This window comes from Ictidomys tridecemlineatus, chromosome 10 (genome assembly GCF_052094955.1).
Source record: "Ictidomys tridecemlineatus isolate mIctTri1 chromosome 10, mIctTri1.hap1, whole genome shotgun sequence".
Classification (NCBI taxonomy): domain Eukaryota; kingdom Metazoa; phylum Chordata; class Mammalia; order Rodentia; family Sciuridae; genus Ictidomys; species Ictidomys tridecemlineatus.
In genome coordinates, this window is record NC_135486.1 from 76,306,700 (window position 1) to 76,320,866 (window position 14,167).

Genomic DNA, 14,167 nt, shown 5'->3' on the forward strand with positions numbered 1-14,167 from the left:
AGGGTTGAGAGAGTCAGGAGGAAGACAGGGGCGGGGGGGGGGTCCCCAGGAAAACCAAGCGTCCCTTGGCCTACAGTGACTTTTTTTTAATATTTATTTTTTAGTTATAGGTGGGCACAATATCTTTATTTTATTTTTATGTGGTGTTGAGGATCGAACCCAGTGCCTCATGCATGCCAGGTAAGTGCTCTACCACTGGGCCCCAGCCCCCTATAATGACTTTTCAAGGTGGCATTCTCCATTGATGTGGAGGCAGGGGCAGCCCAGGATGCAGGCAGGATGCCAAGCTCATCTCACTTCTGAGAGTGTGGCCCCAGGCCAGCCCTGATCCTCTGACATCACTGAGCCAACACTGCTGGCACATAAGAAAGACAAAATCCCCTTGCCCACTGGCAGACCCTGGGACAGTGTCCCAGAAGCAACAGGGACATTCTCCTCAGAGGCCAGGCTGGGGAGCCAGACTGCCTGTGTGACTGGAAGCTGCATCCTGGAGTCTTTTTGGTTAATAGCACCAGTTGAGAACATCTCCATGAACAGAAGGAGGGGCTGCTGAGCTTGGACACTGGGCATGCGGCAGTCCCAGCAGACCTGAGTGTGGAGACGCAGGGCCAATAATTCTGGGGCCTGGGAGGGCCTGCAGACCTAGGTGTTAAATACTTGGGATCTGGAGTCAGAATTTCTAGATTCCAGTCCTGTTGCTAATACTTATTATCTTGTGACAACTAGGAAGTTACCTGGTGTCCCTGTGTCGTGGTTTCCCATCTATAAAATAGAGATAATTGAACCTACATAATGGGATTAGTGACAAACAAATGGTATATAGCAAGCCCTGAATAGACATTAGCCATAATCTCTCAGAGCCTCACATATATGAACCAGGAGACTGTTTATATCACATAGGTTGGACATGAAGGGTGGCAAGGCTTGGCATGTGGAAGATGCCCACTCTAAATATAGTATCCTCCTTCTTTTTTTTCCCCCTTGTTTTGCTTTTGCTTTATTGTTTGCTTATGTGTTTCCTCTGCTCTCCTGGATCTTAGCTTTACTATCTCCAGCAGGGAGTTGAATGTTGGCCCTTCTGCCCAGCAGAGAGTTGCACTGGCCTTTCACCCAGAGGAGGGTGTGTGGATGGCCTTGTTTTAGGTTTCTTGTTCAAGATGCTACTTACTGGCAGGTTGGTACCCACCATGATGGACAGAGCACAATAGGGCCTAAGGACCCAGGATAGGACCATGGTACATGACAAAATCAAAGGTAGCCAGTGGCCCAGGAAACTCTCTGGCAACACAAGGACATCATCTCCTCAGTCGCCCTGAAGAGAGCTGACCCTCAGGTGTCCAAGTGCCACTGGATAGAACATGCTGTGTGGCATACTGGTACACCAGAGATGGAAAGAGGAAAAAGAGGAATTCCAAAGGATAATGCACGAGCCACCCATATGGACCTGATGAGGTCCTTGTCCAACTTCCAGGAATGGGGCCCCATGATGAATGCAATGGACGGGTGTCCTGCACAAAATACAAATGCAGTTTACTATGTATTCACATATCTCACCAGAAATGCAGTTCATCTCATTCTTCCGATGTATACTAACTTTAATATTTGAAATCTTGGAAGTGATATCATTATTTGAGAGCAAATATGAGTTCTAGAGAATAGAATACACTCTGTCAAAGTCTGTCACCAAGACTTTGACTTTGAGATGGACCTTTGACAGAATGGACCTTTCCCTTCTTCCATACAAGACACATGTTTGTAGCAGGGGAAAGTATAGAATGAGGACCAGAGCCAGGGCCCACATAGGGCCAGGTCACAACTACAACTTACCCTGCTTGAACTGAGCTCTTCTGCTTGACCTGTCTGCTGAGGCTGTCTCCGGGTTTTTGGGCATTCTTTTTCTTGCATAGCCTCTCTCTGTGGTCCCTGGGAGGTTTATTTCCCCTTGTAGTCTGCACTCTCCCCTAATGTTACCTTAACATTTTTTCCTCTGGGATTTTACAGGTTTTTCACATGGGGTTCAATCCAGTTTGCAACTGTTTAAAACTCTGACACTTTTAACCAATCAATGCTCAGAAATGCAGAATATACCCGTGCATGCTCTTGGCAACATGGGCTAACACTGACAGAAATTCTAACCTTAGTTTCAAAATATTATGCAATATTCAGAAAAGCATAAGCTTTAAATACCAGTAATCACTACCAACCTGTCATTTGTCAGTCAAGATTATAAATTACGTAGAGAACTGGGCATGTAGCTCAGTGATAGAGTGCTTGCATGGCTTGTGAGAGGCCCAGGGTTCCATCCCCTGTGTGGACAAGACAATAAATAATTAAAATAAAAGAAATAACAATAAAATGACCTCAGTGGTGGTTATGATCCGAGGATACTTCTATAGTCATTGACTAGAGTGATCGGGTGGGAAACTATGCTCCCACAGCCTTGAGCAAAGAGATTTAACTGCCATATATAGGAAGAAGACTGTTTTGTTATTAAGATTCATGCAATTTCTCTTTCTTCTTTAAGACAGGTTACACTTGTTTTAATAGATAATGGGTTTTATCATTATCTTTAAAAATTTATGTTCCTGAGAGGTACACTATATTACCCTATAGTTTTGCTCACCCCCAGCCCATCACCAGGTAACCTCATGGATTTGTGATCCCAGCTTCAGAAGCCCAAGATTAAGGCCAGATCAAGATTTTTAAAAAGATAGAGAGGAAGTGGGATGGCAGAGCACTGAAGCACTGCTACCATTTACACTTCAGTCTAAACACACCCTCTTCCTAAGGCAAAGATGTGAGAAGAGAAAGAGAACCAGATGAGCAGGGGGAATGAAGGTTGTGGGGGGGGGAGCTGGGGTTGGCACTCAACCTTCACCTCTGAGAGTCTGGCCCCAAGCTAACCCTGATCCTCTGACATCACTGAGCACGCATTTGTAGCAATTGTTTAAAAACCCACTGGCCCCAGAACATTCCATTCTGAGGCCAGGAAAGGGCTGCATTCTTTGGTGAAGCCTCAGGGAAATGGGAGACTCGCTGGCTGGGACCAGCTGGGAGTTCAAGCCACTGTAATTACCAGCCTCAGAGGCTTCCTCTGGAAGTCTTTCATCTCCCACCTGCGGGTCTCTAGGTATCACTGCTCTTCATTAAGCCTCCTCACTTAGGGCTGCCTGGATTCGGTACTTGAGGAGACCCTGGGATGAGATGGCCAGACCCACCCAAGGTGATTTACAGGTCAGGCCAAGAATGGGATCTTGGCTCTTGCTCTTGTGAATTTGAAGCCCCCTCCCACCCACACTTTATTCCTAGAGCACAAAGAAGGGGATGTTCAAGGGCTCTCCTGTTTCTATACTGGCTTTCCGTGGCCTGCACTTGTACCTCTGGCTGCAGTCTGCATGCTCAGTTTGGGTGTCTCAGGAAAGGGGATCCAGTGTGATCTGGATCACAGCAGTCTGAGAGCAACCTGTTCAGTTAGTTGCCAATGCCCCAGGAACTATCAGCTTAGAATTTTCTGTCTGGGGGCTGGGGATGTGGCTCAAGCGGTAACACGCTTGCGTGGCATGCGTGCGGCCCAGGTTCGATCCTCAGTACCACATACAAACAAAGATGTTGTGTCTGCTGAGAACTAGAAAATAAATATTAAAAATTCTCTCTCTCTCTCTCTCTCTCTCTCTTTCTCTCTCTCTCTCTCTCCTCTCTCACTCTCTCTTTAAAATAAATAAATAAATAAAAGAATTTTCTGTCTGGGGCCCACTGGGAACTGGTAGGGTCTTATTAATGCCCTGTGGCCTCTGCTTATTAAAGGAGTAGTCAGGTGTCTGCTTAGTCAGGCCATGTTTATCTTTCAGGGCAAATGAAGCTCCCCTTGCAAAGCTAAGTCCCCATGACTCAGTTAGACAGGGACCCTAGATGTCAGGGACCCTGACATCTAGAGGGAGCTCAGTTGAGGGAGCTCAAGACTGGCAGCCAAGGAACAAACAGGTGTCAAGTGTTTATACTGGTTATGTTAGGTAGCAGTAGCAATGAGCAGTGAAATGCATGGCAAGGTCACAAGTGTTCTTTAAGGTCCTCTTTAAACTACTTCCAAAGTAGACAAGAAAACAAAGTTAATTCATAAAAAACAAACGGAAGCAAAGGTCCTAATGGGAAAATACATCAAAAGATAAGGATTAATGGGACTAACTCTTGACAGGATCCATTGACGTTGATGTTAAAGCTAGGAATTATGGCCAGATTTGTCTCCAATTGTCTGGGAAGGAAGATTCCCTAGTAGAACAGGCCCACTAAGGTAACTTATGACCAGTTACTGACCCCAGGACCCACATTAACATGGGATTGATTGACTTGTAGATGAAGTCACCTAAATAGGATAGCCACCATGACAGTTCCAGAGAGAACCAACTAGGGTCAAAAACTCCACCGCCCGACATGAAGGAGGAGTTGAACACCTGATTGGTAAAGAGTACAGAAGGTGGTCCCCAGTTGTTCTGGTAATAAACCCGGAGACAGCGTAATCTCCTTTGTCATTCTCTGCTCAGAGAATGACACTGTCTCTCTTAAGAGTGCTACTTGCTTAATCCTCACTTGCTTTTACTTGACTTTCACTTATAATCAAGTTCTCTCACATGACTTTTGGTATCTGACTCTAACTTTTCTTTTGTCAAAACATAATAACTGAGGTTTGGAGTTTCAGCTCCCGGCTCTTCTGTGAGTTACGTTAATTCATTTTCAAGAAAAATTTGTGAAGTAGGTCCATTATTATCTCCACTAAAGGATATGTTAGTTGAAGGGGAGTAGGTGTAGTCCTTTGTCCAAGGTCACAGAGACAGGTCACAAGCCATCCATCTGACTCTGCTGTGCCCACCTCCCATCTAGACTCAGCATATTGCCAGGTTGAACAAGATGTCCTGGGCCAAACAGTGTTATTTACTCTGCATGGACACAACCAAGTTCAAATGGCTAGGTCAATAGCATCTTCCAATCTCCTGTCCCACCTGGGTAGGGTGTTGGTAAAGGGCATATAAGAGCTAATAGAAAGAGTTGTTACACTCTCCACTGTTGAAATCAGAGATCCAAGTCAAGCAGCTAAGGAGGGAGGTAAAGACCCAGGTGCTCTCAGAGACTTACACAGTCCTCAGGTATCCACTCAGAAAAAGAACAGAAAGAGACTGTGTCCTATCAGGAGGAAGAAAGGCTGCTTTCTACAAAGCCTTTCAGTTCTTAAATGTTGTCATTTTTGAGCAAACCAACACCCTGGAATGAGGGCCTATTCACCCATTGACCACATTTTTCAAATCAACAGTCTCCACCCAGGAGTTATGCCTTGGAACAGTAGGACTGAATGTTTGAAATCAAGACTACAGCCAGGCGGGGTGGCATATGCCTGTAATGCCAGTGGCTCCAGAGGCTGAGGCAGGAGAATTGCAAGTTCAAAGCCAGCCTCAGCAACTTACTGAGGTCCTAAGCAAACCAGTGAGGCTGTGTCAAAAAAAAAAAAAAAAAAAAAAAGGTAGGGGGGAGGGCTGGGGATGTGGCCCTTATTAAGTGCCTTGGGTTCAATTCCTGGTTACCACTCCCCCCCACCCCCCCACCCCCCGCCAAAAAAAAAGACAGCACAAAGCTAGATCCTGTGGTCACTGAACATGACATGTTCCCTTTTGGACTCTTCGCACGTCACTCACCCTTGAAAGATGGGCAGGGAGACCCTGGGAGCAGCACTCCTACCAGTCTTGGCTCTTCTGTGCTGTGCCTCCACAGGGCCTCCATGGGGTTTTACCCTTGAAACATGGGCAGGGAGACCCTGGGAGCAGCACTCCTACCAGTCTTGGCTCTTCTGTGCTGTGCCTCCACAGGGCCTCCATGGGGTTTGGGGGGGAGCTTCCTTGCAGGTGTGATTTGGATGGAGTATAGACTCCCAACCTAAAAAACATGTTTCCAGAGAGCTGGCTTGTGTTTTGTAAAAAGTTCTTTGGCTCTATTTCTTCCAGCTGTGACAGGATAGGCTTGGGGTAGGCAGCTGCCCCTTGACTCCCCTTTCTTTCCTGTTTTCTGAAGGGGGCAATGGTTTTATCAAGAAATATTGAACAAAGCTCACAATAGGGCTATATACTGAGAACAAACGGATTCATTATTATACCTTGTTGATGTGACTTCTCTAAAGACCAAGTTCTGATACCATTTCAGAATGACCATGCTCAAGAGGACAAGGCATGTCTCCATTTTTATTTTCCCTAAAGTGGTATTTGTAGCTATAAAAGTGATTGCCCCAATTTTTTTTTCTTTTTAAATTATTTTCTGTACAGGGTCTTGCTAAAATTATGATCCTTAAAATTATGGTCTTAAAATTATGATCCTTCTGCATGAACCTCCCATGTAGCTGGAATTATAGGCATATTTCACAGAACCTGATCAAAACTCGTGGTTGTTTGTTTGTTTGTTTTTTAATATTTACTTTTTGGTTGTAGGTGGACACAATATCTTTATTTTTATGTGGTTCTGAGGATTGAACCTAGTGCCTCATACATACTAGGCAAGTGAGCTACCTCTGAGCCACAACTCTAGCCCCCAAAACTCATTGTTTTTCGGGGGGAGGGGAGTGGGGGTGGGGCCGGGGAGGTTGGTACTAAAGATTGAACTCAGGGGCACTCAACCACTGAGCCACATCCCCAGCCCTATTTTGTATTTTATTTAGAGACAGGGTCTCACTGAGTTGCTTAGTACCCCACTTTTGCTGAGGCTGGCTTTGAACTTGCGATCCTCCTGTCTTAGCCTCCCAAACTGCTGGGATTACAGGCATGTTCCACCACACCTGCCCTCGTTTTTTGTTTTTTTTATAACAATTTTTTCTAGGCATTTGTTTTGATAAAAATATTTTTAAAAAACATAATTTTCAGCTGAGCAGAGTGGCGCATGCCTATAATCCCAGTGGCTCAGGAGGCTGAGATAGGAGAATTGTGAATTCAAAACCAGCCTCAGCAATGGAGAGACACTTAGCAACTCAGTGAGAACCTGTCTCTAAATAAAATACAAAATAGGACTGGGGATGTGGCTCAGTGGTTGAGTGCCCCTGAATTCAGTCCCCAGTACCAAAAATAAATAAATAAATAAATAACATCATTTTCAAAAAATAAAACAATAATTTTCTAAAAAAAAAAGAAAGAAAGAAAAGAATGAATAAAAAAAGTATTTTTGGCCTCAATCAGTACAGAACCAGAGGTATGTTGAAGTGAGTCCAAGTGAGCAGGAGGCAGAGGACAAGGCCCCCTGCAGTGGGGACAGGCCCTTAACTGGACTCAGGTTCCACTCCCATACACAGCCCTTGGGATCTGCCTCCCAGTGGTGGACCTTGACCAAGGTAGCCAGCTTCTCTAACTGATCCAGCCTACTCTGGGACTGACCTTGCCCACCAAAACTTTGTCCCCAGTTACCCCATTTGCAAATGCAAACAGAAAGAGCCACTTATCTGCATTACCCAATCAGAGTAAACAGCCTTTGCCTGCTCCTTGCCCTCACCCCTAAGGTCAAGTTCCTGAGCCAAAGATATGCACAGAGAGAATTTTCTCTGTGCCTATTTCCTCCTGGCAAGACTCCTGCATTTAGGAGGCTGCAGTTCAGTAGTTTCCTAATCACTACTGCAGAAACTTTAGAAGAATCTTTAAGCAGTTATGAGTTATGAGGTCCATTCCCAAGCTTGGCCCAACTGTCTGCCCAAACTTTGCCAAGCTCTCTGACATTTTTAGAGAAAGAAACCCCATGATTGCCATCATCCATACATTACAGTGACACAACTTTTTCAAATGGGAAGTCTCCCAAGGTCTCAGCTAAATCCTTCAGGTTTCCAGGTGGGCCTGCTCCCCTCCACTCTGGCCTTTTGTGTAAACAGGGACTTGCTCTTGAAGGACACACCTACTACTCACACCACAAAAGTTAGAAGTCATTGTTTTTCTAATTGTGGGCCTCTTACCAGTTGTGTGACCTTGAAAAAAAATCTCTTGGGAGACTGGGGATGTGGCTCAAGCAGTAATGCTTGCCTGGCATGCGCAGGGCGCTGGGTTCGATCCTCAGCACCACATAAAATAAAAGATGTGTGTCCACCGAAAACTGAAAAATAAATATTAAATCTCTCTCTCTCTCTTAAAAAAAAAAAAGTCTTGGTTTCCCCATTGGTAAAATAAGGGGGCTGAACTAAGGGTCTCTTGGGCCTTGTTACAGAATAAATTGTGTCCTCCTCAAATTCAGGTGGAAGCCTTAATCTCCAATGTGATTATGCTGGAGATGGGACTTTAAAGAAGGTAATTAAGGTTAAATGAGGTTATAGGCCGGGGACTCAACTGAATAAAATTCATGTCCTTATAAGAAAGGGGAGACACCAGAAGGTTCCTTCTAACTCTACTTGATTAAGCCCTGAAGAAAGACCATGTGCAGATACACCAAGAGGCCAGTCATCTGCAAACCAAAGAGGGAGGCCTTACAGAGCCCAGCCCTGTTGGCACCTTAGTCTTGAATTCACAGGCTTCATAAGTGTGAGAAAGTGTCTGTGGTTTAAACCCTCAGCTTCTGGACCTTGGTTAGAGCCATCATGTAGACTAATTCAGCTGCTCCTCAAGGCCAGCTATCTTGTGCTGCAGAGTCTGGTTGGAGGGAAGGCTGTGCCAGGTGCCTGCTGGCCCACTACCACCTTTGAGTCACAAAAATGGATTGTGGCCATATGGGGAAACCAGCAAACCCCAGCCTCTCCAGAGAGTCTTAGTGGGGACTTGGCTTCAAGTATCATCTCCAGGAACCAGTTTGTACTTCTGTGGGGTGTTTGCCAATGCTGACTGACTCCACACTCTACCCTAGCCTCTTGCTTCACAGAGAAGTCACCAGGGTGGAGTGGGTGGTCTTACACTGCTGAGCTCAAGAGATCTTCCTGCCTCAACCTCCTGAGTAGCTGGAACACAGGGACATGCCAGCATACCCAGCTTTATTTTCCTATTATTACAGAATACTGATGCTGGAGGTCTGGAAGACTATGAGTGTGATGCCGGCAGGAGTCTTGTGCTGCTTCAACTCATGGAGGAAAGCAGAAGGAAAACAGAGTATGTGGCAGCCTTGCTTTATGAAAACCTGCTCTCAAGCTAACTAGCCCAGTCATGCAAAGGAAGAACTCTCTCATGTGAAAAAGGCATTAACCCCTTCATGAGGGCTTGGCCATGAGGATCCCAAACATATCCCAAAATGCTCCTGTGAAGGAATTAAGGTTCTAACACATGTGGGGGACACATTCCAACCACAGCAGATGGAGAGAGAAAGAGTACTTGTGTATGTGGAGTGTTTCTATTGGGTGGGCAGTTGGGCCCAAGGTCTAACAAACTGCACCTTCCTTCAGGCCTTTCTGTCCCTGAATCCCTTGCTCTTCTCCCTATACCTCTTTTTCTGTCCATCTATGCCAAGTACTGCTGCCCTGTCTCTGCTTTGGGGCCTCTTCCAAACCTTACTGGTTCCATTTTTATTTTTTTATATATAGTACTGGGGATTGAGCCCAGGGACATTTTATCACTGAGCCACATCTCCAGCCTTTTTTAGCTTTTATTTTGAGATAGGCTCTCACTAAGTTGCTTAGTGCTTCACTAATTACTGAGGCTGGCCTTAAACTTGTGATCCTCCTGCCTTAGCCTCCCAAGTTGCTGGGATTACAGGCGTGTGCCACTGTCCTGGGCTTGCTATTGCATCTTTTGGCCAACGTACTGCCCTGCAAGGCATTTAACTAAGTTTCAGCCCACCTCTCCCCAGTCACAGAATGAAGGAATGATTGATTCCTGAGTCTAGTCCTTTACATGCAGCTGCCCTCCACTCCAACCCTCTCTCACAGGCACCTTCACCTTTCTCTCATTTGTTTCCTAGGAACCTGGGCACATCTCCAGGGCAGGTTAAATGTCCTCTGCTCCTGGCTTCCCTGCTTTTCCTCCACCTGGCTCCTTCATTTGCCTGAAGCTGCACATTCCCTCCCACCCCATCATCCTTGTCATAGGGTGGCCATCACATCTACATCAGAGCCCCTGGGGATGACACTGCTACTGTGTCTTCCCCAGACCCTTGACTCCTGTGAGTCTGGACCTGCCTAAACTCACTCTGAGTAGTCTTGAGCACTGTCCCCTTGCAGTTTACTCTCCTGAGTTTTCAAGTCCAATGAACTCAGCTCTAGAGGCCTCAGCGCTTTGGCAGCTGGGTGACCTTGGGCAACTTTCCAACTTTTTAAAGTTTACTTTTTTCATCCCTGTATTTAGGAAGAAGCCCATGTGATGATCTGTGTAAAGCATTTCCCATGGGGACTGGGGGTGTAAACATCCTGGATTCCAAATACTATCATTGCCTCTGATGGTGGACATTGGTCATCTTGGCTGACTATACCCTTCCCTTTTGGTGATAATCCTCAGAGAGATAGGGACATGCCAGGACCTTGGGCTCTTGCTTGAATTGCTTCTCCAAACTTCAGGTCAATTCTATGAGCTACCAATACACTGACATAACCATAACCAGTTCTGTTGGTTGCAAGCAGGCACCCTGACTAGTATGCCTTTCCGGCCTAGTCTATTAGCCCCAAGCTCTGGACAGCTGTACCTGTACACACTGTGCCACTTTTCATGTCCAGCCTTTGCTCAAGTAGTTTCATCTAACCCAACTCTTCTTAGCCAAACAACTTCCATTGCTCTTCAAAAGTTTCCAAAGTTCTCCTCCTTCAGGAAGCTTCTTGTCCTCCTCAAGTGTGCCAGGTATCCTTCTTAGGTGTCTTTGTTCCTGTACCACTCTGCTATTGATCTGGGATCCCTGGGGAGAAAGATTGGGTTCTCTCTCTCTCTCTCTCTCTCTCTTTTTAAACATTTTTTTTTTAGTTGCAGTTGGACACGATTCCTTTATTTTATTTATTTAATTTTATGTGGTGCTGAGGATCAAACCCAGGGCCTTCAACATGCTAGACAAGTGCTCTGCCACTGAGCCACAACCCCAGCCCCGGGTTCTCTTATCCTTCTCCAGGAATATGCATTAATAAACACTAGTAGATGGTGAAAGGATAGGGTGGGTGGATAAATAGATGAGTAGAAATGTGGAGGAAAAGGTGGGTGGGTAGATGACAAATCACTGTGTTTCTGGTTGACCTTGCTCCAATCTCTTCTTGAATGATTTCCAGGCTAATCTTCCTTTGTCAGGCTTGGATCACTTCATGACCCAAATACCTTCAGAGGTTGTGTGTTGCCTGCCAAATACAGTTCAAACTCCTCAGCCTGGAATCTGGCCTCTACCTACTTTTCCAGCTCTTTTCTCCTACTATTCTCCAGCCAAATCATATCAGATGTGTTCTGTGGCCTGGCTACAAATAGTGTGACCCTCAGACCTGCAGTACCAGCCTCACTTGGAAGCCTGCCAGAAACGCAGAATCTCAAACCCTACCCCAGCCTATCTCGGCCTCTTTTGTCCCAGAGCTCATGTTGTTCCCTGAAGTGTATTTGAGAGTCATCCCTCTGCTATAAGTGACAAACGCCTAGGTGAATAAAGTCCCTGTTAATTTATCTCTTGCTATGCTGTACCTTGCCAGATGCCTCACACATGCCCATGCTGTCCAAATGCATTCAACAAAGAAATGGGTTAATGGACAAAGGAACAAAGGCTTAATTTTTAACACAAGAAGAAGGTTTTCAGGATCTCCTTTGGTAGCAGCTGCATCAGGCACCCTGGGGCAAGAGTTTCACTGACTTGGTCCTGGCTTTCTTCCTATGAAGGGTGGAGAGCATCCCAGTTTGCCTGCCTGCTTGTCCCCAATCAGAGTGATAGGGAATGAGATGCAACCTGTGATGGGCACAGGAGCCTGTATGGACATCCTTCTTATAGTTACACTGGGAGAGTAGATCTATTCCACATTAGGGGATGCACAAAGCTGCACTAGAATCAGTATTCCTGAGTCCACCCTCTTTGGCAGTCAGTTTCAGTATTATAAGGACAAACTCGTCAACTTCCTGCCCTTGCTGGGCCTGACCTCCTCTCACCTCTTATTAAGGAAGACTTCCTAAATTGCCTTCAGCAACCTCCCCTTTCTCAGGATCCCAGTCATTGGTGGGCATATGGTTTTGCATATTTTTATTTTTAAATTTTCTTTTCATGAGACTGTGGATTGGACCCAGGACCATGCTAGGTAAGCACTCTATCACTGAGCCACATTTCCAGCCTTAATTTGCTTATATTGCAGGGTAAAAATAGAATGCTTTTCTCCTAAGATCAGGAACAAGAAAAGATAGCTGCACATACCACTTCTATTAATTATTGTACTAGAGATTCTAGCCAGTGCAGTTGAGTAAGAAAAAGAAATAGAAGGCAACCAGATTAGAAAGAAGTAAAACTGTCTGTATTTGTAGTTAACTCAATCCTGTATGAAGAAAATCCTAAGAAATCCATAAAAAACTACTAAAATCCATTAAAGAGTCCAACAATGTGACAAGATACAATATCAATGTAAAAATGTTCTTCTATATATATTACCAATGACAAATCTGGAAATGAGATTAGGAAAATAATTCCATTCATGGTAGCCATAAAAAATATAAAAAATATTAAATGCTGGAGGATATGGAGAAAAAGGAACACTTTTACATTGTTTGTGGGATTCTAAATTAGTACAATCACTATAGAAATCAGTATGAGAATTTCTCAAAAGATTAGGAATGGAATTATTATATGACCCACTTATACCACACCTTTGCATTTATCCTAAAGAATTAAAGTCATCATACTATAGCAATACACACACACCCATGTTTATAGCAGCACAATTCATAATACCAAACTATAGAACCAGCTCTAGGTGTCCATCAATAGATGAATGGATAAAAAAAGTGTGATATATGTAAATGATATACATACATATATACAATGGAGTTTCAGTCAGCCATAAAAAATGAAATTATGTCATTTTCAGGAAAATGGATGGAACTTCAGAACTTATGTTAAACGAAATAAGCCAAACTCAGAAAGTCAAGAGTCCTGTTTTCTTTCATATGTGAAAGCTAGAGAGGAAAAAGGAGAAAGAGAGAGAGAGAGAGAGAGAGAGAGAGAGAGAGAGAGAGAGAGTGTGTGTGTGTGTGTGTGTGTGTGTGTATGGTGGGGAATCTCATGAACATCAAAGACTGGTAGAATAGAGGAAAGGGATTGGGCGAGGGAGAAAGGGAGAGAAAGGGGAAATACTGGGGAGTGATATTGACAAAATTATATTGTTACACATGGCTTGAACAAATATGTAACAATAAATCCCACCAGTATGTATAATTATACCAATAAAAATATGTATAATAACAAAAAAATTCAAAAGGGGGGAAAAAGAAAATAATTCCAATTATAACAGCATCAAAAATAATAATACAGGGCTGGAGGTTGGTAGTAGAAAACTTGCTTAGCATGTGAAAGTTCCTGGGTTTGATCCCCAGTGCCTCAAAATAATAATAATGATTATCATAATAATGCAATTCCTATTACAATTCCAGCAAGATATCTTACAGACATGGACAGCTTAAAATTCACATGGAAAACCTAATGAACGAGATTAGCTAACACAATCTTGACACAGAGATCAATGGAAGAGACATGAATACCACAGAAGTATGTTCAACGAACTTTTTTTAAAAAAATATTTTTAGATATTGATGAACCCTTATTTTATTTATTTATAAGCAGTGATGAGAATGGAACCCATGCCTCACACATGCTAGGCAAATGCTGTACCACTGAGCCACCACCCCAGCCCCCTCAACTGACTTTTGACAAAGGTATAAAAGCAGTTCAAGAGAGGAAGGCAAGCTCTCAACAAATGGGCTGCACAATCGGATATTCACAGGTACCAAACAATCCTATATCTAAACCACACACCTGATATGAAAATTAACTTAAAATAGCTCATGGATTTTCACGTAGAATATCAAACTCTAAAATTTTAGGAGAAAATAGCAAAAAATCTTTGGGACCTAGGGCTTGGCAAAGAGTTTCTTAGACATGATACCAATAGCATAATTCATGAAAAAGATTTTGCTTCCCTGCGCCTTCAGGCAGCCAGACAGTTGCTGAGTGAGGTTCAGATGTCTGGGGGACAGCAGTGGGCTGTGGTTGGAGTCCTGCCTGATCCAGGTGTGCAACATGCACAGTC